Source organism: Poeciliopsis prolifica, unplaced genomic scaffold (genome assembly GCF_027474105.1).
Source record: "Poeciliopsis prolifica strain line A6 unplaced genomic scaffold, Auburn_PproV2 SCAFFOLD042, whole genome shotgun sequence".
In the NCBI taxonomy this organism is placed as follows: domain Eukaryota; kingdom Metazoa; phylum Chordata; class Actinopteri; order Cyprinodontiformes; family Poeciliidae; genus Poeciliopsis; species Poeciliopsis prolifica.
The window spans coordinates 2,461,855-2,487,767 of record NW_026562417.1 but is presented as its reverse complement, the minus strand read 5'-3'; the positions used below and the strand labels follow the sequence as shown (position 1 = coordinate 2,487,767).

The window sequence follows — 25,913 nt, the reverse complement described above, 5'->3', positions numbered from 1 at the left end:
GTACCACATAGGATCAGATAAAATATTTAATGTCCTATTTTTATATCTGTAACCTGATTTTTAGAAGAGAAAGTATTGTGTGTGAATATATTGGTAATTTTCAGCTCCTGCTGTCCTTTAGGGTATTTGTAGTGATGCAAACTGCATGTGACAAGTGGAGGTCCACCTAAACGGATTACTTCAACACGCTCCAACAACTGCATCATCACCAATTCCTCCATCTCGCGCACGGCTCAACATCTCCCATGCTGTTTTCCAATCTAATCACAGATATTGCAAAAGCCTAACCAGCGCTGAGCTGGAGGAAACCGCTGAAATGACAGGTCTCCTTCAAAGTCCAGCCTTTTCTTTGCTTCAGCTGCAAAAGCCAATCTGCACACACGACCCCCAACTCGTGCTCGAAATCACAGTCATGGGCTCTGAAAGACAATTCCTCCGCCGCCCCACACCCAGCGCCGATCCGTTAACAGCCACCTCTACCGTTCGTCTTGCGTGACACGTTTGGCAGTAATGCGGCTATCCGTCAGCGGCAGTATGCCTCGGCGTAAATCATTCGCGGCGCTCGATGAGCCCCAGACATCTGGGGGAGAGAACGAGAGAGTGGAAGGAAAGAAAAGAAAATCACTTATCTACTTAATATTTCTAACAAACTCCATCCATTGATTTATTTTCTTAAGCAAAGTACTGGGTCACATTTCAGCATTAGGTTTTAGACTTGAGATGAAAAGTGCTGCACTTACAAAACAAACTGCCAGGAGATAAAATTTAAAATGTATGAAATAATATGATTTACCTTCATACATATACAATGAAATTAATTAAAATGAACTACATACGGAACATTTCCAACAAAGGACGAAAGTATAGATGATATTTCTTGTCAAACTGAGGACGGTCTTCATAAATACCATCTAGTTAGTTAGTTATTAGTTATATTTCCATGTAATTTTCATGGGAATTTAAGGCAAGTTTTTAAAATGTTACAATAAAATATGAATTTTGCATGTTTCCATCAATTGGTTTGAAACAAATAAATCAGAAAGAAAGGCAATGCTAATGATCCTGAGTCATGCAAAGTAAATCTTCACTACAGCAGAACTTATTAGGTTAATAGGTTTTAATCTCCACTTTATCGCATTAACTATTTTGTGGGGAAAAAAACAAAACGAAACAAAACAAAATCCATCTTAAGCAAGTATAGACAGTTTGTGAAATTGAGGAAGTTTGTTTGAATTATGCTGTTTATCAGATTTTTATCATGCGATGCTTCAAAATGGGCATTACAAAATACTTTGTTGAAAACCCAATTTCTCTCAGCAAAAAAAAAAAAAAAAAAAACTATCAGGTTTGTTTAAGTTAATGGATGAAACTCAACTAACTCTTTTTAACCCAATATATTTTATCTCACCTCATGAGCTGTAAGAATATGTATAGCTATACTTCTAACTTCAAAGTGAAGAAATATCAAAATGTCACTATTACTCCATAGAGGATTTGATCTCATTGCTCGTACTTGACATTATAGAAATAACTTTTTTCAGGAGTCTTATCATGGGGAGAGATTTCTCCAAAAAGTTCATTTCAACTCTGGCATTTCATAAAGGAACCTGCTGATTTGAAGCTATGCTCAGTAGAGCAGATAATAAGGAGAGAAAAAAACGTGCTCATGGCTTTCTGCATTCAACACTGAATGTTAAGGAAACTATTAGTGTAAGTGCCCTGATCTCTCAAAGTAAACCGCTTTATTAAATCGTCTCACAAACCAACAAAAGAATCACTTGCTTTCGAAAGGAGATCATTTTGATGCAGAAATGACTCTGTCAGGTTCAGCAGTTCCACACTCTATTCACTGTCCATGCTTGGTTGGTTTGTTTTAATAGGTCATTATAAAGAGAGGGCTCCCTTTCTGCAAAGAGGTCTTTTATAAGATTTACTTCGAAAGAATAAAGTGGCTAAAGAAAAGAGAGGCTCACATGGATTAACTCCCAAAGCAGAAGAAAAAAAATTGCTCAAAAACAAGCATGAGAACAATTATTTTGTTTTGCTAAACATAGCAGTGCCTAACCGTGTATCTGAGGCAATGTCTGCCCTAATTTCTTCCACATTGGCCCTCAAGTTGAGTGGATAAATGTGTGTCACTTTAATGGTGGTTCTCCAGTGGGCCCAGTTGCTATGTGTATGCGTCGACACTACAAATAAGCATATCAGCTCACTGCGGGCACGTCTGCCTGTCGGTCCACTATAGTAGAGCATGGGTTATGATGAATGAGCTTGCTCAGTTGACAGGAAAGCGCCCTTGCTCAAAGTCACAGCTCTGAGCGAGTTATCGTACTTTGGGGAGCTGCCCTATGCTTCCTGAAGCAGGACAGGGCAAACCTGTTCAAGCACCTTTACGTGAGTAGGCTTAGATATCACCAAGCTGTCCTTATCGAGATATTTACATCTATAGACACAAACACACAGAACCCTGGCATCAACCACAGGCAATGACTGTCAAGAAAGTCAAGAAGTCCACCAACATAAAAGACGGAGTTTCTCTTGAAATAGGCAACTAAATTGTGCTAAACATGGAAAAGAGCTTAACAAAACCAACATTGCACATGATTTCTTTGGTTGTATGACATTTACCCAATAGGAAATCCCGTCATAGCACCATCAGCTCCTCCTCATTTAATTTCAAGATCTTTTGAGAAGATGGGTTTGTGAAACATCTAGATAGACCAGCCAATCTTCGAGTTGCATTCCTAAGATCTTCCAATGATGGCACATGAACAAAGGAAAAGAAGAAAAGTGGATCGTTTTGAGCATGGCGTACATTCTGTTAACAGACAAACCTTTGTCAGCCGGAGTGACCGTGTGGTGACAGAAGGTTTTGGAAGAGCGCTTGAAGAGTTTGGAGCAGTTCCATTAATCATGGTGACTTGAATATGAAGCAGGCAGCAGCCAATGGATCTCAACAAACAGAAGGGTGATGCATGCTCTCTAGGCTGTCTGAAAATCAGATGTGTCCTGCATGTTTGACCATCTCCAGGGGTTTCACAGCACAGCCAGGGAGACATGAGAGGAGGGTGTTTCAGTATTCAAGACGGGATGGTATGGCCTGGTTGAATGAAACAAATATTTTGGCAATGACCGATTACAATGCCGCGAATCTGACTGTGTACACTGGTCAAAATTCGCTACTTCTGCATAGCATCAAACACTTGCCCCACTTCTACACAGCACAGTAGAGTTAACAAACCCCATAAAAAGACATGACAATCTGAAATATGGAACTTGATTGGAAATCACTGAAAGGAAAGAAAGAATGGAACATATAAATAATAGGTCTCAGTTAAAAATGTATCTCAGTTAAGAGGATGTCTTTAATCATTATATAAGGTTTCAGAGTAAAGGCTCTCAAGCATCACTAATAACCCACAAGTTTCCAATCTCAGAGACATCCATTAAAAGCCTGTCTGTGGTTAAGACAGTAATGTGTTTACTGTAAAGCTCACCACCGACTGCAATTGCCTTGATGTAAAACAATAAGTTGAAGAAGATAACTTTGAAAGATAGCTTGTCATATATCATTGTGAATCTTTGCCACAGAAGGGCAAAATGTGCTAATCATAGGAAATGCTTATTCAGTCTTGGATATAGTAAACTCACTAAACTGGCAGTGATGACGCAAGTCAGACTGACATAAAAAAAAAAAAAAAGATTCGAGTTGGAGTTTTCTATAATCAGAGTAAGTGAGACTGTGGTAATTAGGTAGCCTGGTCTGAAGAAAAAAAAATTTCCCATAGGAAAAGACGACAAGTCTGTCAGTTTATCAGAGTTAAAGACAAACTAAACTAATTGCAATGCCCCAAATAAGTCCCCAAACACTTGACACAAATTGCTTCTTTTGCTCTCATACCAACAAAGATGTTGTTCTTAACGTGTGTGCAACACTGTGAAATACAAGTTCCGTTCTTCATAATGATATAATCCCATCAGTGGTTTAGGTGGATTTCCCACGGGCCTCCAGAGGAAACCGGGTAACTGCGGCTGCGAGTATAAAATGGCATAAAGTCTGAAAATTCAAACGGAACTAAACTTTATACAGAGATTGAATGCAAGTGTTGTTTTGAAATGAATCCAATCCTTTTCTAGAATAGAATAGAATAGAATAGCATTTATTGTCATTGAACAGGATTCAACGAAATTTCTATTGCAACTCCCGTGCAAAAAGTCAAATGATGCAAAACAGATTTGATACAGTTAATGCTTGCTACTTGAGCGCTGGCACAGAGTTATATTGGTAAGCGATTCACATCCTTTGTAATCGCATGAAATGTCTGGAGTATGACAGTGTACCAGGCTCTGTGATGTCATGAGGCTCAAAAGTGTGCTCAAGTATTTTTGTTTTTTTTTTTTTTCATCAAGAGAAAGTACTATCAGTCCAAGACAGATCATCCTCTTCAGTCTTGTTATGAACGAAAAAAGTGCAATTTAATAGCTTTTAATCTGATCTCATTTATTTCTGAAAGTTTGAAATTGCTCATGTATGACAACATGCCATCAAGTGATAAAAAAAAAAAACAGCAATACGTAATTTTGGATTGTTCCATTATGAAACTGGTACCTTAGATAAGTTGAGATTTGGGAAGAATTTCTCTGAGTTACATTGAGATCAAAAAGTAGGGCTGCTGGTTTTAATATGCTTCAAAGCAAACTCCACCGGTAAACAAAGGAAATTGTTTTCCTTTATGATGGCGTGACTTCATAGTGACTGCATGTTTTTTCCTGCTTTAAAAAGCGTGTCTCAATACACCTCTGAGCAATGGTCAAGCTTTTCACAGCAAGCTGGTTCTATTACCTGAGGAGTGCTGCATGTACACAGGTACTTTCTTGAATTTTACTTTTAAATTAATTATATTCCAAAGAATAAGACGGAGGTGTGTTTTGATTTAGCAGCTCCTGTGTGCACTAATTTGAGAACTCTTAACTATCAAACAGTGAACTCAGGAGGAGTCTGAGAGGATTAAGTTTTGGGGTCTCACTTGCAAACACTCAAAATGGGGTATCAAACTTGCTTATGTCACTTTCCACAAAAAGGTTCTGACTTTTTTTTTATCTTGTGCACAAATGTTTAGGCATAGCTTTGATTTATAAAAATAGCTTGTTGGTGTGTGTGGTTTTGTAAATCATCCATATTTGGTGTATGCCATTTTAAGTTTGTGTCCTAGACAGTAGTTTGTAAATGAGACTGATGGCTCACAGTTTCATAACCAGACTTGTTGAGGGTCATGCAAGCGTCCTGTCCAAGTGGGATCTGACAAAAATGTCACTCCTTATTGCCTGAGTTTATTTACAATTATAAGAAAGCTAAAATGTGATTTTGCTGGCGAGATAACAGACATACCTTTGCTTTTATTCAAGACAACTACAAAGTATAGGGATCTCAGATTTTAAATCTATCAAAAAAGTTGTGTACCATCTTTATCTTAGGTACCAGGATTCTTGCAGGTTTTGAAGGTTCAGATGTGGGCTAGCTTTATCTCTGTGGGATTCTATTTTCTAAAAAAAAATTTAAAAATCAAGGTTATCAGAAATTATGGGTTTGATCTCAATTTTCAGCATGAAATGCTGAGTTCTACTTCAAGGTTTGCTCTCTTCTGGGATTCTCTAAAAGACACTTAGTCAAGGAGAATTGACCATGTGCTTCTCTGGAAATAAAACTCACAGCAAAAACATGCAGTCGGCCCTATTACAACAGATAACATCTGTTTGCTTCAGGTTGACGCAACCGAAAGGACTCTGCACTACTACAACAAAGTTTGAGTGGTAGGCAAACTACTACTGTATGCCGGAGGTCACGACAAATTGAACATTTGTCATAGCCAGACAAGGAGCAAATCATCTTGCTTTCTCACAGGAGAATTTACTTTGATTCTATTGCCATCAGAGATTCTTCATTAACTTACAAAGAAATTATTGCAAATAACTAAGTTGTGACAACTTGGATGTGTCTTGAAGCAACAATTTGAGTTCCAAAGAAATCATAACTCTCTCAATCACAGCACTCATATGCAGTTTCTCCTCTCCTCATCTCTTGACTCAGATTAAATCAGTGCTCACCTTCTCAGCTGCCAATTTAAAAATAAAGCACTACCTGACTGCATAACCTGGGTATCCAACACACTTCTCAAGTGTTGGATATAAAGCACAACCAGAGTTTTTCCATGGGAGACCTGTTCTCTACCTTCTTAGAACAGAAATGAATGAATTTGTGAAATGAGGCAGGCATAATTCCATTAAACCCACAATAATACTGTTTCTACCCATTCTGCTGCCAAAAAAGCCCTCCTCTATTGAAGCACGGACTCTGCTGGACCGCTGTAGATGTGGTGTGGTATCTGGAAAAAAGTCCTTAACAGTAGATCCTTTAAGTCTTATCATAGCTTGTTCACATGACAATATTTTATGACGATTTTTGTCACGATTTCTCTCTGACGATAATCTTAAGGGTGTCCCGATTATCGGGACAGCTCTTAAAATAATCTCAAAAGATTTTCCTGCCATGTATTGTGTTTTAAGAGTAGATGTGCACCACTTGCAGGTTTTATGTCCGATGTTATTGCAGACAATGGGAGGTATTCATGGCTCCAGCCCTCCGATTTTCAGTGTTCAAAGAAGGCTCTGGATTCACGAGTTCAACCACATTTCCTGTCGCATATGGCACCCGTCTAAACATGCCAACACACACTGTGGCTGGGCAAACATGACTGTATGCCGGAGGTCACGACAAATTGAACATTTGTCATAGCCAGACAAGGAGCAAAAATGAAAACAAAATAAGTATCTTAGAAAAGATTTCAAAAGGTGGATAAAATCAGGAATTTCAGAAAGCAAAACTAGAGCCTGAATATTGTTGCACAGAGTAGACTTTACTGTGCTTGTCTCAAAGATTTTACTTTCAAGACCAGGTAATACTAATAACTCAGTCATCTAGATGAGGCCTGGAGCAGAATTAATAATCCTTCACATTGAAATGAGTGAGTTAAGAGATTTGGGCATCCCAGAATGCCTCCTGGACACATTTGAGCACATAAGTTTTATGATATCTCTACTGTAATGTAATGGTGACCCTTTGTTAGAGGCCAGAACTCACTAAATAGGCAATATATCCCTTCTGGACTGGAACATGCAGGATGCCGGACCAACTTTGAGGAAGAGTGAAAGGACTTTAAGATACCCAAGTTGTAATCAAATCTACTGAATTAGATATACTTTCAAAATGTAACATTCATGACTGTGAAATTTTCAGCTGTCATATTAAGAAATTGCTCCAAAGCCTCTGTTAAATGTTAAACAGTTAAATGTAATGCTTCTATGTTGACACTTCAATGCAAACATTCTGGGTAGTTTTCAAAAGACATTTACCAGACTGAAAAGTAATCCAACTAAAATCTTAAATAAAATTCAATTTGTGGCTGAAGCAAATTCAAATGATATCTCTTTAAACCAGATTATTAGTATATTTTATTATGGTAAAGAGAAACAATGTGTACAACGAGGTTTTCTGTCCATTAACCAGTAGCTCCACAGGTTTTTGTTTCAGCATCAGGAATCCCACACTTCTTTTGATTTAATGTCAAAATCACAAATTAAACACAACTTCAGGTACAATGTATTCAGCCTCCCAAGTAATCATTAACCACAAAGTAGCAGATTATTTCTATTGCTTTGCGATACCCTAATTTTCTCCAAATCTACACTATGATACCAACTTTTAGATTTTCTTTCTATTTGTCTCTTTTAAGTCAAACAACTGTGCTTGCAGATCATATGACAAATTTTAATCTAGGTAACCTGACCTAGATAACCTGAGTAAATACAAAAAGCAGTTTTTAAATGGTTTCCTTATTGAGGTGGAAAAAACCTTTCCAAACCAACGTAGGGCTGTGTGAAAAACGATTTGCTCCATTGGTATTTTACCAAATACTTTTTAGAATGCGAGTTCAGCTTTACTAGTAGCATGAAGTCAGAATTATTGCTTTGTTTTATAGAATCGAGAAATCAACAGCAATTATTCGAGAAAACTTGAGATACAAAGTAACTGGAATCTATCATTCTTGAAACTGTCACCAAAACATTTTTAAGACTTTAGGATTCAAGCAAACCTCAACAAGAGATATAATCCATAAACAAAGAAAATATGGAAGAGTGGTGAGGTTTCCCAGGTTCCGCTAGACTTCCAGTATTACAGAGCACATCAACACTTAATCCAGTTAGGGTTAATGCTAATAATCTGACATCAAAATAACAATACTCTTCAAAAATGATCGTCTGTTTCACATTTGCAAACATCCAACCATAATGGTGGTAGAGTTCTGGTCAGGGGCTGTTAGGGGCCAACTTGGAACCATCAATTTTGGTGTTTAGCAGAAATCTCTCCGCATGATAAGTCAACCTATCACTTTGTGACCTTAATCTCAAGCAATTTCACTCCTCAATGCCAAACAAATGAAAGATTTTAAGTGGCAACGTCTGGTGTTAAATCATTTTGAGATGCCATGGCAAGACTCTAAAGAAGCTAATCATTACATTTTATATGGCTAAAGTGAAACAAAAACAGGAATATAGGGACGGCCAAAATTCCTCCACAGTGAGATAAAATGATTATTACCAGTTATCCTAAATGCCTGATGCCAGATGTGGCTGCCAACGGTGGATCAAGCTGTTTGGGTTTGGCCAGTTACTCATTAGTCTGAGATTGGTATAGATGGCTATTTTCCCCATAATGAGTGGAGTCTTACTTTCAAAGCTGTTTTGTATTTACTATGGTTATCTGCCGAAACATTTAAATGGCCAAAAAGGAAATCTGCCAGTAAGCTCCACAAAAAGGTCACAAATCTGACCACCATAGCCGACTGTAACCAGGCCTGCCATAAATAAGTGATGAGAGCGCGGTCAGTACAGACAATTCTGATAAGAGCAAGAGTAAAATAGCACAAATGATGAAATTTTTAAAAAAGGATGAAAGGTTGACAAGACTTCTGACAAGCTCATGGCAAGCCACTTTGACTTTGATACATTATGCATCAAAGAGGAGTCAAGAGCGTACGGCGCTGCTTTTTGTTCCGCGTTCGATTGGAGTTAAAGGAACAACTTCTGGCAAGGCCTGTAGGGTCACTGAACAAAATCTTTGCGATATGTTGGAGAACACCGGTTTAAGATCCGTCATCGAACAAGAACTCAGGCTTCTGGTGTTTCCTTACAAAATGTTACATCCCTTGACGTTTACGGCAGAATAGGAGTAGGAATATTCCTACGCCTAAGCCCAAAGTCAAGATTACCAAAGTAATATTTTTATTGCAAACATGAACAATAAGCAGCTTATCTCTATTTTTTTTTTTATTAAATGGGTGAAATACAAAAGTGCATTTTTCTAAAGAAGCGCAATTATTCTGCATTTCCAAGTTGGTTAATAAAATACTGTGATCTTTAAAAAACTTTTATGTCATATGTTTTCTTAACTGTTCCTGCTTTATAAATTTTAAAGTTTCCTTGTGATTCAATTACATATTTTCAAGGGCAATGTTGCTTTAAAACATTTCAAAATAGTTTTCATTTTCCATATCAAAACAATTTTGAAAACTGTGTTTTTGTGGCACGATTGTTCGACCCCTCTAAATGAAAGAGGGAAAAATGCTGCAAGGATCACAAATCAAATGTTAGAAATCTCAACATTTATAACATGTTGAGACAGAAAAACATATATTAATAAATATTATAAAAGATATTTATGAACATTTCTTCCAACTATGATGCCATGCAGAAGTTTCCATTCTTCTGCTTTTTCAAATCAAGTGGAAATGTTTAAATATTTTAATTACATGATGTGTGACAGACCAATAAAAAGTAGAATAAATAAAACACATTAAATTCTAAACAGTGTGGAATTTATTCAGTGACATTTTGTTTGCACACATTGTACTGGTACCGGTATTATTATTGAACGAGGACATTCTTGATCAAAATCTAAAGAGGAAATCAGGGGTTGTGAAGAATAATGGAAGCCATATACTAAAGGGTAACAGTATGCAGCAAAGAATAATAAAATTATCGCATCAAATAAACATGGGGGTGAAATGATTTTGGCATTGCGGCTCTTCAACCTGATCAGAACTGAAATGTTTTGTCCTCTTGAGGTAAAAGTGACAGACAGACATAGAGGAAGTGTTGCAGGGAAAAGGTAAATGTACAGTCATCCTTTGGGAGTATTGTGTTGCTAGGGAAACCAACACATACTGTTTGACATGGGTCATGAAACCACAAAGGACCAATCAGGATGGCACAATTGATGAAGGAGGAATGGCAAAGAACCAATCAAATGTAATGCCAAGTCATAATGTCACATATTGTGCTGTGTTCCTCTTGGCCAAGCTGGTTTTTCTTAGCGCAACTTTTACCGAACTTGATTTTGAGTTTTAAAAGTGTCCTTGAACATTGCGTTGCTCCACACACACACACACACACAAAAAAAAACTCAACCGCTTCAGAGAAAGAAAATAACGCTGCTAGAAAGGCGTGGTCAATCACTGGCCTACAACTGCAGCTATGGAAAGAACTGAAGATCAGAGTGCAAAAATAAAGAATGCAAACGCATCAAATATTAAGACAGTTTCTGCCCAAGTTTTCAATACCAAAAGGCTTTGAGTATTTATTACATTGCAGAATGTTTGAGCAATACTCACTCTCCAGCTCACTCTCTTTTGAAGCTTTTGATACATAGAATTTATGGACTAATTTGTTTTGATGTAATTGCTTGAGTGGATTACTTTGTGGACTGTTACCCACATCTGGTGTAAATTTCATTTCAGTAGGATCATCATCTACTGAGGGAAACTGCCTATTTTCCACCCCCGGGCGCAACAACTCAGGGGCTAAGATGATAACCTGCAATTTCTCGCACTTTTGTTGACATCATCGGCATTTCATTTGGCCCAGTTGTAAACCCTCATTCCTACAAGGCAGAAGGTTCTCTAAAAGGGACTGGATAGCCACATGTGACCATAACTATTCTTCTCCCATCCTCCTCAAGTCTACTTCGAAGTCTCTGTGGTCGCAATCTGTTCTGAGCACTTTCACAGCCGAGTGACTTTCCTGAATGTACAAGTCAATCGATTACACGCGCTACTTAGACCCAGCTACAAGAACCTAATATTAGACATTTTTTGCTGTGACACTTTATGCATCTAACAGTAGAGAGTGTGACTGACCCCCAAGAAACTGTTGAATTGCATCAAGCTGAAAGTCCTGCCCACTCTGTAAATAGAAAAATGCATAAAAAAAATACATAAACAAAAGAAAACGCTTGCAGTTGTTGATGTCATCTCATTGCTTCTGCTGCTACAGACTCTGTGGTTCAGTTAATGTGGGAATTGGTAGTAATTTGCCATGTCGGCCTCTTTTTCTACTGCTGGTGTCTTGCCCAACTTGGATTCTTTCAGTTAGATTATCCTGTTCCCCAACAAAAACTCTAAATGTCTCTAACTGGGATATTAAGTGACAGTTTTGGAATTTTAGCATCTCAGCCTATAAAGATATACATACCATCAAGCATTGCCATTAGGACAGTTAAAGCCAATTCAGTGTAAAGGCCTGATACTTGAAACATAGGGTCCTGTCAAATACCAACTTGGGAAGTTGAAATAACTTGGTCCAATGCTACTTGGCTCCTATATTGGCTGGTACTTGTGAAGCAGTGATGATTGGCTGAGGCCTTAAGAGCGATAAGAAAGTCCGTAGATATTAATTTCTGCGGCAGTGCAGAAGCTAAGGCAGTTTCCACTGTGTGTATTAATGCATAATTAGTTAGAATTTAGATTTTTGCAGAAAACCAGAGGTATTCCGATTGTGAAACATGATGGTGCCATCATCACGCTTTTTAGGGTGCTTCCCTTCAGCATTTGCTTAACATCTTTTGTTGCTTGTTATAACTGCAGGGTGAGTCAAGATTAAATTGTCTGGGATTTGTGATTGATAGGAGAGGAGCTTGGTGGCTGCATGCACATTTATTGTGGAGTCGGTTATGCTTGTTACGATCTACTGAACTTCTGCACCTTACTTTACTTCCTCAACAAGGTAAACTACCTACTCCTCTATTTAGACTATGAGCAGATAAACACAACCTTATTTCCTCCATTTATGTATCTTTTAACAAAACTAGAACACTGTTGTTCACAGACACTCTCTACTTCATATGAATGATCTGATTGCAGACCAACCATTGTAAACAAAGCAATAGAAAAAAAAACTCTTAGATGATTATGATGATAATAATGTCTGGGGGGAGAAAAACAATCTAATCATTGATTCTTGAGAATCAAATTCTGCAGTTTGAGGAGACGCTTTGCTGTCGAGTATCTAAGCAAGCAGCCATCCACAAACATCGCTCTGAATGTGTTTGTGTGCCACCAGTGACAAAAGGGTTTGCAGTGTCATTCCAGCTCAGAGGATATTACCAGAACGCCAGAGAAATGAGAGAGGAAATGATACGCAAACCAAGGTTCATTGGGTATGCATGAGTTCCCGCCCTGGGGCCTCGTAGCGTTAGCATGCTGTATTTGCACTATTTTAACATTGTTTGAGCAAATGCAGCTTGATTTCTCAATTGGTGGGTCATAAAACTCAATAACTCTCTGTGAAACAAACGTCAGTAAAATCGAAAAAGAGATGCAAGACGCCCTAACTGGTAGAGATGGAAACAGCCATGGCAGAATGGGATTTGGAAAAAAATTATCCAGGAATAATTCTATTACCAACACTGTCGGAGGAGAAAAAAAATGATGTGACGTTTTTGAAAAGCAATTTTATACGTCGTCTACATTCATTACATTTTTCTCAATACTTTTTCCTTATGCTGTCGCTGTAGTCATGTCTGACCTTCATTTACATCGAGCAAAAAATAAAGTGCTCATCAGGAGAAGGGGTAAACTTATCTAAATCTGTGACACGGGCATTAAATTCAAAAACACTTTTATAGATGACTGACGGCAATTACCAAAGGAATAAGCAGGTCTACCTGTTGGCTCTGTGGCATAATTTCAGTGCGGCTTACACTCATGAGTGAGTAGCTCACAAACAAGAGAGAGAGAGATCATTTCTCTATCAGTTTATTTTATAATTAATCAACGAGGAGTGGAAAAAAAAAAGAAAAATAAACTGTCATCAGCTAATTAATCAAGAGGTGTGTTCCCAAAGCTTGTCAGGAGGTCATACTGGTAGGTTTAAACACCAAAGGAAAACATTTTAAAAGATTCTTTAGAAAGCATCTGAAATGTTTTGCAGCTATTCATTTTATCGCAGTTTTTTTTCTAACCTTTTGCTGTAACAGCCAACAGCACAGCAGGAAATAAAGTGTACAGAAACAACTCAGTTTGCGTAAATGTAGACAGAGGTAAGCTAAACAAAATCTGACTGTCTAAATAGAAACATGCTCTGAGGATAGAGAAATGGTGAACTCTCACCCTAACTGTTCTGGTTTTTAATGGACAGAGTCATTTCCCAACAGCTGAATTTGTGTTCTTTAAGCCACCTGACAGGCAGTGCTCAGCAGAAGGTTGAAAGAGGTGCAGTGTTGTGCCTCCCTTCCCCTTGCTGCACACTGCTGGTCAGCTGGTTGAAAACAAGAGGCAATTCCACTTTTTCTTGCTTACAACAATGAAAAAAATTTGCCAATCCGGAACTATTTCAGGAACAAAAAAGCAGTCGTGGTGGAGAAACAAAACTAAAGCCAGCCGAACCTTTTCCTAACACCGTTTCAAAACTACAGGTGTAAAGACTGCAGTTTTCTGGCCGATCACTGGTCTTTGAAAAGGCTGATCCATTTTGTTCAGGACCAACGTTTTGTCTGAAAAGTGATCAAATTGTTGATTTTCAGTGTCAGCAGAAATCAGGCTCGGTATTTCAGCGACTGTCACTCAAAACTTCAGTCGTGTAAATGTAGTACAGCACGTTGAGCTACACTGAATTTTTCAGTTGTTTGATGTTTTTTGAACAGAAATACAACATGAAGCATTTGGTTATTTAAATTAGCAAGCACATTTCTCACTTTTCTGTTTAAAACACACTGAATCGTATTTACTCAAATACTTTAATTTCAAATTATGTGAAGTCAACTCGTGTTGCTCAAGGTTATCACACAGTACACTGAACCACATGCCTAGTTCAAGTAGAAGGAAAAAAGTGGTTTCCTGATCTGGACTCTTGCCAAACCTTCCTAGTAGCACACAAAAAGAATAAGAAACTACAAACACATCAACACACCGTGCTACTGCAACTGAAGACAACCACGTCGTTTTGTCTCAACACATGACCTTGAACGCACCACGAAAGCTTCATCACAAAAGGACTGCTCTGAGACTGGATCCTCTCGTAATGACAAGTTGCCTCACATTGCCAGCACATGCACCTCGAGCAGATTGGATTTACTAGTTTTCCATTCACCAAACAACAGATGGCAGGAGAAGGGAGCTAGGTTTAAAGGCTGCCGGACTCATAATGGGTCCACATGCACTACTGTGTGCAAGACAAAAGCAGGAAGCCATTAAGAAGCGACAAAAAAAAAAAAAAAAAAAGATTTCCCAGCCAAATTACCAAAATGTAGCCAGATGCAACTTTTACAATAAAGCCATAATGTGGAGATGGAATTTGTGAATATGTATCCGGTATCTGTTTAGACTACTCCGTATCTGAGGTTTATGTTTGCAATGAACTGAAAGGAGAAGGACATCAACATTGTTTGGTCAAAGATTTCTTGATCCAGCTCAAGTCATCATCACCATCATCATCATCACCAGCAATATTCCCATATCACAGGTTTTCCTTACACTGAACTGCCCTGGACTGTGTGTATCCAAAAAGCAAACATGACAAATCTTAAGAGTCCCAGAAGATGCATTGGACTGACAGTCATGGCAATAAAAGTATATTTGGCCCCCAAAATGTTGGAAAATCTTGCGACAGCGATAATTCTGGTAAATATTGGAACACAAATTTCTTTTTCTTCCCCTCTCTCTCTGGTGCTTCCGTCACTCCGTTATCTTTAGCATTTTGGCCAATGTTATTTGTGACCATTGTGAGACTCCAACTGGCTAAATATCCCATTAACGTGCATAACATTTGGAAGATATTAAACCACAATTATTGCTGGTCAGGCAAAAATGCACAACACCATCCAAAGACAACATTAGAGTACCAGCACTTTATACCAACTGTCAAATATGGTGGTGGGCTGATGTTACTTTGGGATTAATTTACAGGAACTCAGTCCAGCAAAGGCATTGAACTGACTTGTGTCCAAGAATTCTTGTGTCAAATACGCCCAACAGCTAAAGGACGACCAAAACTGGGTCAACAACAGCACAATGATCCCAACCACAGCAGCAGAATGGCAGAAGGAAGAAAACAATCAAGGTGTTAACGGTCCAGTTAAAGCCCAGACATCACAGGACCTTACCACGGTACATGTTTATGATTTTAAAAAAAGACATATATTAGACTTGTCCCTTGCATGTCCTTTTCACTCGACAGCCCAGTCCTTTAATTGAGGAACAGGATTTTTATGAGACTGCCTTACGCAGTCGCCAAAAGTCTACCCTCATTTCTCTGCCGTTAGCGTATAATGTGCCTGCTTCAGCACTTGCATTTCCACTACAAGATCATTAAAGCGCCATGTCATCCATCATGTCTCCTTCGCTCTTAAGGAGGAGGGGTGGAAAAGTGATACAAGTTCGAGTTTGCTTTCTCCTTGCTTAATACAGAGCCATTTCAATGTCAGCCTCCGCTGAAAGTATGAGGGGAGATGAATGAGTCTGATGTAAATAAGAAACAACTCTGGATAGCTCTCCTTAGCCTGAGCTCGCGGTGCCAAACTCCGGCATCTGGGCTATCAATCTTTAAGCAAACAACATAAACATGCAGATTCCTGCCATTTGTAAAGGGCGCAGTGGTTGGTTTCTGTTCACACTTTAGTATTATTCATAGCTGAAAGAGGTCCCCTCTAGTCCATGATGTGCTTTATGTCAAGAGAGCAAATGTAGGTTGTATTTCCCCTTGTATTTTACAACTTGAGATTTACAACTAGATCATTTCTACTCTTTCTCAGGCATTTCTGGCCATCAATATGAAGGGTATATTGTCACTACTATCAGGAATAGGGGTACACTGATAGGGGTCCATCAATTTCTTTAATTTTATATGATTGGTGTTTGGCCAATACTTACAGGCAAAACCGATCTTTTCTATCTTGAAAAAGGCCTGAAAATCATCCTGGCTCCTTTTATTATGCCATGATAGATTCTGACTTGTACACCAGCTCACGTCTTCATGCCAGCTAAGCAGCTTTGATGCTGTATTAGTGCGTTTTCAGACCCAAAATATGTATCAGTATTGGCCAAAATCGTCAGAGGTAAGAGACATGTTAACAGTTACTGCAGGCACTTAACTTTACATGATGTTGGTTTCCACGGATTTTTATGCACGAAATGATTGGTTGAAAACTGCTTTTTAGTTGCAAGACGTTATCTTTTATATTACCATTTGTCTGATGAGATTTAAGTGTAAAAGAAAAAAAGGAAAAAAGGCTAAAAGAGAGTAAATGTGGAGGCAGTTGCATATTTTATTAGCACTGCACAGATGTTGGATAAAAAGGGACAGGGCTCGAGTGATGCTTAAGACAGAGTTGGCTAATTAAGTCAGATCTCGGTCTCTGAATACCACATGAAGTACTGTTAACGTTGCAATTGTGACATGGAAAGAGTGCGTCACAACTGCCACCACAACTTAGTCGGAAACTTTACGTTAGTTTCCGACTAAGGAGACGTGAGTCGGCCAATCGCAGAAAAGCAGAGCAGGTGGTACAGGCTCTGTTAAGGGCCAGTCCCATTAAGAAAAAAAAATTAAATGCAAATTAATTTCTTAAAAATCTTACTAAGTGACTTTCTGGATTTTTGTTTTGGTTTCTGGCACTCACAGTTGAGCACCTATGATAAAAACCTAAGACTTGCACATGCTTTTCAAAATCAGCAGTGTGTCATGTACTTGCTCTCCCCACTGAGACTCAAGCTGAGAATGTTAAGTTTCACAGAAACTCTCTTGACAATCTGAGCTTGAGACATTTCACAAAGAATTGGCAGGTTTTATTTTTATATCTGCAGATGGGGTGGACAAACTCTAAAAAGGTTACAGTGTCTCTAGCTGTAGTCGGTAGAGATGCACCAATCCGATGTTAATATCTGTGTCAATATTGAAAAAGAAAATCTATATTGGGTATCATTACAGTTTGCCTGATCCTTAAGGGCAGATCTAGTCATTCTGATTCTATGCTTTGTGCTCTGAGTGACATCAAGCTCTCTCATTTATTTTACATTATATTAAGAAGGCTTGTTGTAGTTTATTTAACATGTTTGACAAGAAAGTCAACCTATTGATTTTGTCAATTTACCATTTATTTTACATTGACTCCTGGACTCCTAATGGCAGAACAAATTAAGCAACCATCTGCTGTTTTTACATGTTTGACCAAGCTTCTGAAGCTATTTCAATGTGCTGTACTGGTGCAGAGTTATCAAATAAATTTGTAATTCGGTATTTGTATGTTTGTGTTTAAAAAAAAAAGAAGAAACATTTTATTCAATTCAGCTCTATTTTTCTGTATTGGAAAGGTTGCGGACGAAACTCAAAGTCAAATTTTGAAGTGAAAAAGGGGATCGGTGCATCCCTAGTAACTGCAGTAATCAGTGGTTCACCAAAGTCAACAAACTGCTATTCCTATCTTACTCTACAATTATGCACAAAGTTAAGCATGTTTACAGTAAATAACAGAAAAAAAAAACAAAGCATGACTGCATTTTGCTCCGTTGCTTGATGGATGATTAGCTTTCCTTAATTTGAAGGGAACTACATCATTCCCCCCCTGCTCCCAACACCACCTTCCAATCTTTCACTTGCAGCAGAATATCTTCACGGCTCCCAGCTGCTGATGGATGCAGAGCGAACCGTCACGGAGAAGAGAATAGCTCCACGGGCCATCAGTGTCATGAAGAGCTCAGCCTCCAAATGCTCGCTGGTGACACGTAATCCCTCTCCTTGTCCTCTCTTTGCATCTCTCGTTGTTCCTTTTTTCTGTCTACAAGCACAGCGAGCCGTTCCCCACTGCGGAGATGAGCAGAAAGCCGACTTTGTTTCCGACTGTTCCGTCTGCGACTGGATCTCGTGCGGCTTATGACTTCTATCCTTCTTTTGCATGCTGTTTATTCCTTGAGTCTTTTCTTCATGATGAAATATCTCTCCACCCCGCCCAGTTGTTTTACTAAAAGTGAAACGTATTTGCCTCGCAAGGTAGCAGAAAATCGGAGACAAGACAAAAGTACAAATTATTAATCTATGAAAGTATCTGATGGCATCGCTCCAGGTAAAACTTTATGCCCAATTAATCTAGAGTCTCTCTCCCGCAATGACAAGGCAGCTAATCTATGCTGATGGGAGAGCTTGTCCCTGCTCTACATCAAGGCCGTTAAAGTCTCATCTGACGCCGTTTGCCCTAATTCAGTCTGACACTCCCAGTGAAATATCTTAAACCGTCATTGATCTTGAGGAAAACGCCACCCTCATCATCCGACGCGCAGACAACCCAAGGGCACGGGAAGAAGTTGTAAGAACGTGACGTAGGAGAAGAACAGAATGGGAGCAGTTCGGCGGTTATTACAATGCAGCAGATCCAATGGTGTGGTAGTGGGGGAAAAAAAAGTGAGCTGAACGGAGCAACGCCAGCTGAAGTTGAGGTTCCACTCCCTCACCGTTTGTCATGCTCAGAGTTGCCTCTACTGTCCTCCATTTCAAGATGAACCCTTTTAATCTCCAGAGGCTCCAGAGGAGTCTCCAGAACAGAACCAGCCATAATATTTTGACGTAAACTTTGCCAAAACTTTTTTAGCCTGACTAAAACAGAAAACAAACTCATTTGAATGAAAATCGTTATATTATTTTGCACATTTCTGCATTAAGACGCAAAGGCTAAGAGGAAGAGTGAATGCAGACTGTTCTGTTTATCATTGGGTTACTTAGTGTAATAAAAATACATGAAAATGTTCTTATCAAAAATCTTATCTTAAATTATTTCTGATGTGATCTGACATAGAAGAAATGGTGGGATGATGGCGTTGCAAGGACAGAGTCCCCCTCAATAGAAAAGTCAATCTTTAAAGGCAGATACTTTCTTCAACATTCATCAATCCAACTATGTGTCAAGGGAATGGGATCTTAAGAGTTTTTCTATGTAGGAAGGTGACTTTTTTTTTAATACCTCAATGAAGAGTTGAATTCTCTTCAACCTTTTGTGTTTACACTAATTAAGACAACAAATATTGTGATGCTACATATATTTTCCCCCTGGAAAGAACAAGAGCAGACATCTGGTTAGGATGAGTCCTGGACGGCTCCCTGGTGAGGTGCTTCGGACACGTCCCCCCAGGAGGAAACCTAGAGGATATGCCGGACAGATTATCTTTCTGGGACGGCCTGGGAATGTCTTGGGATTCCCCCGGAGGAGGAGGCGGCTCATGTGGCTCGGGAGAGAGAAGTCTGAAAACTGCTAGCTTCATGACCTGACCCATGGATTCAGGGAAAGATAAGGGATGTATGGATGGACGGACTACAAAGAACCTTTGCAGTCATAAACAAAAGAAGAAGAAAACCTTGGCAAACCATTCTAAGCAGGGTTCACTGAAGGTGGGAAACTCTGTTTAGCCATGTCAAACTCAAACCACCTCCACCATAGCTGCTGAGTCTTGGTACAACTGTCACCAGAGCCGACAGTGATCAAGGTTTAGGCAAATCTCTTTGGTAAGGGCAATGAGTCCCCATGAGGATGGTGGCCTCAAGTCCTTTCAACTCTGTACCTTCTGGTTGTATTCTTTGATGGGTTCAACACCGTCAGTGAGCTCCAGCCAGCTCTGGCAGCGCTCCGTTCCCTTGGGACCGGCGGACCAGATGCCACAGCAGCATCTCACTGGTTACACGATCAGGGAAATTATGAGGGAACTTTAACGTGGGCGTGTAATTTGATTTGGGGTAATAAGAAGCCTCCAATAAAGCGTTTATTTGAATAAACGCATTATATGAGCAGATTGGGAGATTATTTTAAAAAACTAATAGCATCAAAACCATTTTAAGAATACAAAAAAAAAAATCTTTGACATCTTTTAGTGAAACAAGATGTCCTCAGGTCCTTTAGGTTCTCATCCGGACAAATCGATGCTGCAAACTGGCGAATCTCTTTTGTCATCCATTATTAAAAAATCTTCCAGGCATTCATGATTCCAGGCTGAGAGCTATGCTAAATAGATTAGGATGAGTCCAGGGGATTAGGAATCAAAAGCAGATCCTACACGACGGCTTTGCCAAGGTAATTTTTCTACATTAAATAGATCTGGAGCTGCAAGCACATGATGAAATTATTAAAGAAGCAATGGGGAGAATGAATCTAAACCATTTTCTTGTAGTTCCAGCTGAATGTTTAGAGTCCATTTTCCTGTTTGATGGTGAAATTCTACCTCAGTCTCTAGTCTTTTGTAGCCTCCAACAGCTTTTCTTCCAGAATTGACCTGTATTTAGTTCCATCATTCATCCCACTAATTAGGCTAAAGACACTATTGGACCTGGTAATCTGGTAACCTCTGAGAGAAGTTGCTTCAAATAAGAGGTTTTTTTTTCAGTTCCTTTTACTCAGTCACCCCTAAAAACAAAGTCCAGTGCAACCTACCTAAAAAGACTTCCAAACCATGTACTACTTTCTGTCAATCTGTCACATAAAACAGCAATAATTTACAGCAAAGTCTGTGTTTGTGGCAAACTGTGTAAAAAAAAAAAAAAAGTGGCAAAAATTGTTGCAAGTTGCTTTAAACGCACATCTTACTGAGATCAAAGTTGTAAAACAAGAAGTGTTCAAATTTTTAAGGAGCACAAAGTGGGGAATCCTTCATTTTTGTTAGAAGACAACAATCCCAACGTGTTTTCCTTAAGATTATAGACACATTAAAGCATGGCCTTTATTAATATTCACCTGGTTTATATGTCAGAACCCTGGAAGAGTGAAATTAACTGGCTTATGCTCATTTAGAGCAGGTGCAGCCTGCCTGCTGCCACCCATGCAGAGCATCAGCTTTGCTTTTTTCCTACCCAAAAAGCCCGTGACAACTAGAAACTCCTCACTTGCTGCAAACAGATGGCAAATTGTCTTACCTGGTTTCTGCCGTCGTCACAGAAGAAGAACAGAGGAGAGGAGGGGGGGGGGTCTCCCTCTATCGCGGGTCTTTCTTCCCCGCTGCCAGTTGAGAGCAGCTGTAGGAGCAGCAGCAGCGGTGCAGCAGCGAGCTGCTTTGCATCTTCCGAAAGAGGTGTTCCCGGAGAGGAGGAGACGGCCGGAGCTCCCCTCAGCTGTCTGCGGGAGAGGAGGCTCTGCTCCTGCTGAGGCGGCGGGGGAGAGGGAGCGGGATGCGCAGCCAGGAGCGCCGAGCACCGTCACAGCGCTAGCGCTCTGCCGGGGCACTGCAGCTGCCTGGGCGGACACGAGGGGGCGCTGATGTGCGAAATGCCGTCCCACAACGCTGTGCCCGTTCACGCTGGCAAGGGAGTGTCCCAGGAAGATGAGACGAAATTGCAAGGTTAAAACTGGGATATTACACAGCACCGGGAAAACAGTCTCCTTCCAATACAGTTATCCAATTCAAGCCATTTCAACTTTAGTGGTTAGGATAAAATGCCCAAATGTTTTATTTTGAAACAGAAATGTGTTCATACATTTTTTTTTTTACTTTTGGTGGTGGTGGTTTTTGAAAGAGTCAATTTATTGATCTATTACTCTCCTTGATGTTTTTTCTTTTTTTTTTTTTTTTTTTTTTTTTTTTTTTTTTTACATCAATAAAGATTTGGAGAAGGGGTCTGTCATTAAGTGGGGATGCATCCATGCACTGAACCCATCAAACATCATGCAGGACCAAGAACACAAAGTTTTGGGTCTATAAAGTGAACATTTATAAAAGCTCTAAATATACATATATATATATATTTTTCGCAAAGTACCGTAAATTATGCAGCATTGAAAAGAGGTCATATTTTGTGGTGTCCAAGCTTTAGTGGGATCAAAATTAATCTCAAGAAGCCAAGTCTTACATACTGTTGTTAAAAATTTTGAGTAAAAGGATAAACATGGCATCTTGGACAGTTGACAGAATGATCTGAACTCAAGAGCTGTTTTGACGGTGCATTTGTTTTTGGCATTTCTGATGTACTCTAATCTGACATTGACAGAACTGAACCTCTGGCTTTTATTGGTCTCAAGGCTGTTGCAACTGCCATCCTTGAACCTGTCACAGAGCGCTACACTGGTCTATCGCTTTAGAATCATGAGGAAAGACATTCCTGTACGTTGCAATAAGAACAGTGGTTTTACTAGAGGTCTTTGTGACAAAATAGCCTTGTTATGACATCTTGCAGTCATGGTTCTTATTTCCTTTGCTCACACTACATTTTGTTGCAGGGATATAAAATAAACAGATTTGCAGAAACAATTTCATGGAACAACAGCATCTGAACAGATCATCAGTTCATGTCAGCAAGGATTAAGACATAAGACATTCGGATCAAAGTCAGAGGGTAAAAAATCTCTGAAATTTGTGTTCTGAAAGGCAAAAATCCAAAACTGTAGTTTTTATGAGCAATTTCTTTGGAATGGATTGCAGGCATCACTTGCATTCTGTACGGATACCCTCAAAAATCCTTGCAATAAATTGGAAAAGAGAAATATCCACAGTTTTAATAAAGGTTAACTGGGTTCAGCTTTGCCTTTTACCTTCATTCGGACTGAACTGCTTCTGTTCAAGTGGGACATCTTGTGGCTCTTTTAAAACATTACATCCACTGAACCAGGGGAGTCAAACTCCAGTCCTCGAGGTTGAATGTCCTGCAATGCTCAGGTCTTCAACGCACCTGATTCAAATGGATAGATTACAGCAGAGACACGTCTGAAAGTTGCAGGAAACCTATGTTTTAAATCAATTACACCATCAAAGGTTCTCTCAAAACTGCTTAAACTAGCATTTTGTATCTTGAATTGGAGGTGGAGGGAAGCCTTTGTCCATCAGTGCATTCAGGACTTTCACCTCTAATTAATACAGAACCACCAGCCAACAGGTAGAACCTGCCTCTTTATGAATCTGACTTGTTTGTCCAGTACGACCCGCAGAAGCTTGAGTAGATTCCATCAATGCACCCAAATTTCGGACCTTGTCACTAGTTTCTAGCTGTAATAACTGCAGCTGCGTGCCTGATTCCAGATCGTTCCTCTTCAGATCCAAAGATAACTTCAGTTTTGTTCCTGTTCAGGTGAAGAAAATCATGGCACCTCCATGCATTGATTTGTTCTCATTTTTTTCAGCGCTCAGATGAGTACAAAGTCAATTGGTGACATTCTAATGTAGAGTTGTGTATTATCTGCATAGTTATGGTAACTAATCTTATTACTTCTTGTGATCTGAGCTAGCGGAAGCATCTATGCATTAAACAGAAGGGGCCGCATGATTTGAAATTTGAGGTACTCTTTATGTGAAGTCTGCTCCAATGAGAAGACACAAAGAAGTCCCTGGTCTTTATGTAAGATTGCTGTACCTGAGAGTCCAGTCATTTTAAAATGTCATATTCAAAAGTGTCAAAAGCTGCACTGTTTTTTCACAGTCTGTATTAAAATGGATGCCACTGAACAATGTGAAGTCTCAGCACTGTGGTGAGAACGAAAACCAGGCTGAAAGACATCAAAGCAGCTGGTCATCATAAGAAACTCACTGTTCAAACAGTTTTTTCAATCATTTTCCTGAGTTAGTTTAGATAAATCTTACAGGGAGCAACTACCACAGCAGGTAGACTAACATGTCAGCACTAGCAAGAAGATTGTGGGAAATTTGCAGTTTCTTGCTGTGTGTTGATGAGCAACTCCAAATGTACAGCCAACAATAACTTTGCTGTCGGCCTTTAGTTAAACACAGGTTTGCTCATATGACTTTTATGGTGCAAACTAATAGGTATGACCTATGAGACTTGAATGGTTTTACAAGTATTTTGGGGAAAGTGAGTGATGAGAACATTATGGCCTGTGGCGTTTGGGAGGAAGATAAAGCAAATTACTAAGCATATCTATGTCAAGTAGAACATCTGACTTTTGTATAGCAAACCAAACAATCTTTTTGTCACCATAAAAAGTATATTCAAGAATCATCTACTTTGGAACTATGTGTATAAATCCCAATAGTATTGTGTTTCATTCAGCTAAAAAAAAACAACAAAAAAAATCTAGCCTGACAGATCTAGTATTATTCACAAGTAACTGACAAACACATTCAGTTGAAGAATGAAAGAGTCCATAGTTAAACTCTTGTTTTGAAATTTCACCTTTTAAAAACTTGGTGCGCTCCAAGACGACATCATCTTCAGTCAAAAGTCTTTGATGGCCCATTAAGCGCAGGTAGCTTATGTGCTTAATGGGCAGGCAAAATTCTATTTGACTCCAACCTGTGCCCAGTGCAACTTTATTCAGAAGTGCCATAGATGCTTCCATGACTTCCAACGTCGACACATGGACGACTGGATCGTTCTATTCAGTCGTGCTGCAGGAGTTTGGTGAGGCTTTCTGTTGAAGAAAGCAAAGATGCTGAAAAGCTGACCATCGACACTCACATTAGGAGCTACAACATAAGCTTTTATCGTGAAGTATTTCTAGTGATGTGTGTTTACCCTCCAGCATGCAGTTAGACCTCAGCTGAAATACATCAGCTCCCCCTGCCGGGTGTTCCAGTTCAAGACAACCGCCTCCTTGATGGATGAGGATTCGCTGGCATTCAGGCAGTAGAACCTGTAGGTGTTTGTAACTCCCACTACTTGATATTCTCCTCCAGCGTCAACCAGATTTAAATCTTGTTCTGAAGAGACAAAGAAGAGTGTCACGAAACAATTGAAAAAATTGAAACGGGCTCGTAAAACTTGTTTTTATTTCTCACCAATACTAGGAAAGGAATTCCCAGCTGCAAATTTGTAGAGTTTGTCATTTTGGTCCACTCCCCAGATCCTTGCCTGTCAACTGGTTCTGGAAGTGTTTCAGGGGGATTTAATGGAAGGATGATGATTTTTCCTTTTCTGATACTTTAATAAGGTCTTGTTGTTTTAATGGCAGCACTTAATTATTCCGTTACAAAAATGCTTCTTGGTCGACTGGCACACAGTGTTCCTGATCTAGCATTGTTTCCCAATATCATAATTTTTGCGTCATTCCACAAGTACCTCTCGTTCTTGGGAATTTTTCTCCGGACCTTTTTCTCAACAATAATTTCACTTTCATAACCACAAAACGTCCCAGAGTTCCTGGTGACCCAGTAGGTGTTTACATTTGGGATCGCCTGCTGTTTTGGCTCAAGTGTGACTTGTTGAGTGCCTTGGTGTTGGTGTGGGGTACAATTTGTTGTTCTGTCTGTCAAGTTAGAGCTGCTTCCAGCTGGTCCTTCTTCGTTGGGGCTCCTCAACTTCTTCGGTCAGTGACTTTAGTGTCAGGTCTAGGTGTTGGGATGTGAGGGTTTGGTTGATTCTTCTGCGCAGTGGAGAGTTGGAGCGCTGGTCATCAGCTTCTGCTGGTGAGCCTTATCTATGAGGACCTTTCAAATAAAGAGAACCCTATAAGCCAACTTACATCTCAAAGTCTGCGACCATCATATTTCACTCTACGACCCAATGGTTGATAGTAAATCGGAAGAGACAACTCCCATCAAATTAAATACTAATGCACTAATAGCAAAGTTTACAGAGTTGTCATGGGAAAAGAGATACTCAAACAAGAA

The 25,913-nt window shown here is 39.4% G+C and overlaps 1 protein-coding gene across 1 annotated transcript in view; it reads right to left on the bottom strand.

Annotated features, from left to right (window-relative positions):
* The window catches only part of nav3 (neuron navigator 3), a 321,262-nt gene extending 299,423 nt beyond the window's left edge, over positions 1 to 21,839 (bottom strand). The window contains exon 1 of the mRNA XM_055055458.1: positions 21,277 to 21,839. The gene's annotated coding sequence lies outside the window, so the exon portion shown is untranslated. The remainder of the gene's footprint in view (positions 1 to 21,276) is intronic.
* Positions 21,840 to 25,913: the final 4,074 nt, after the last annotated feature.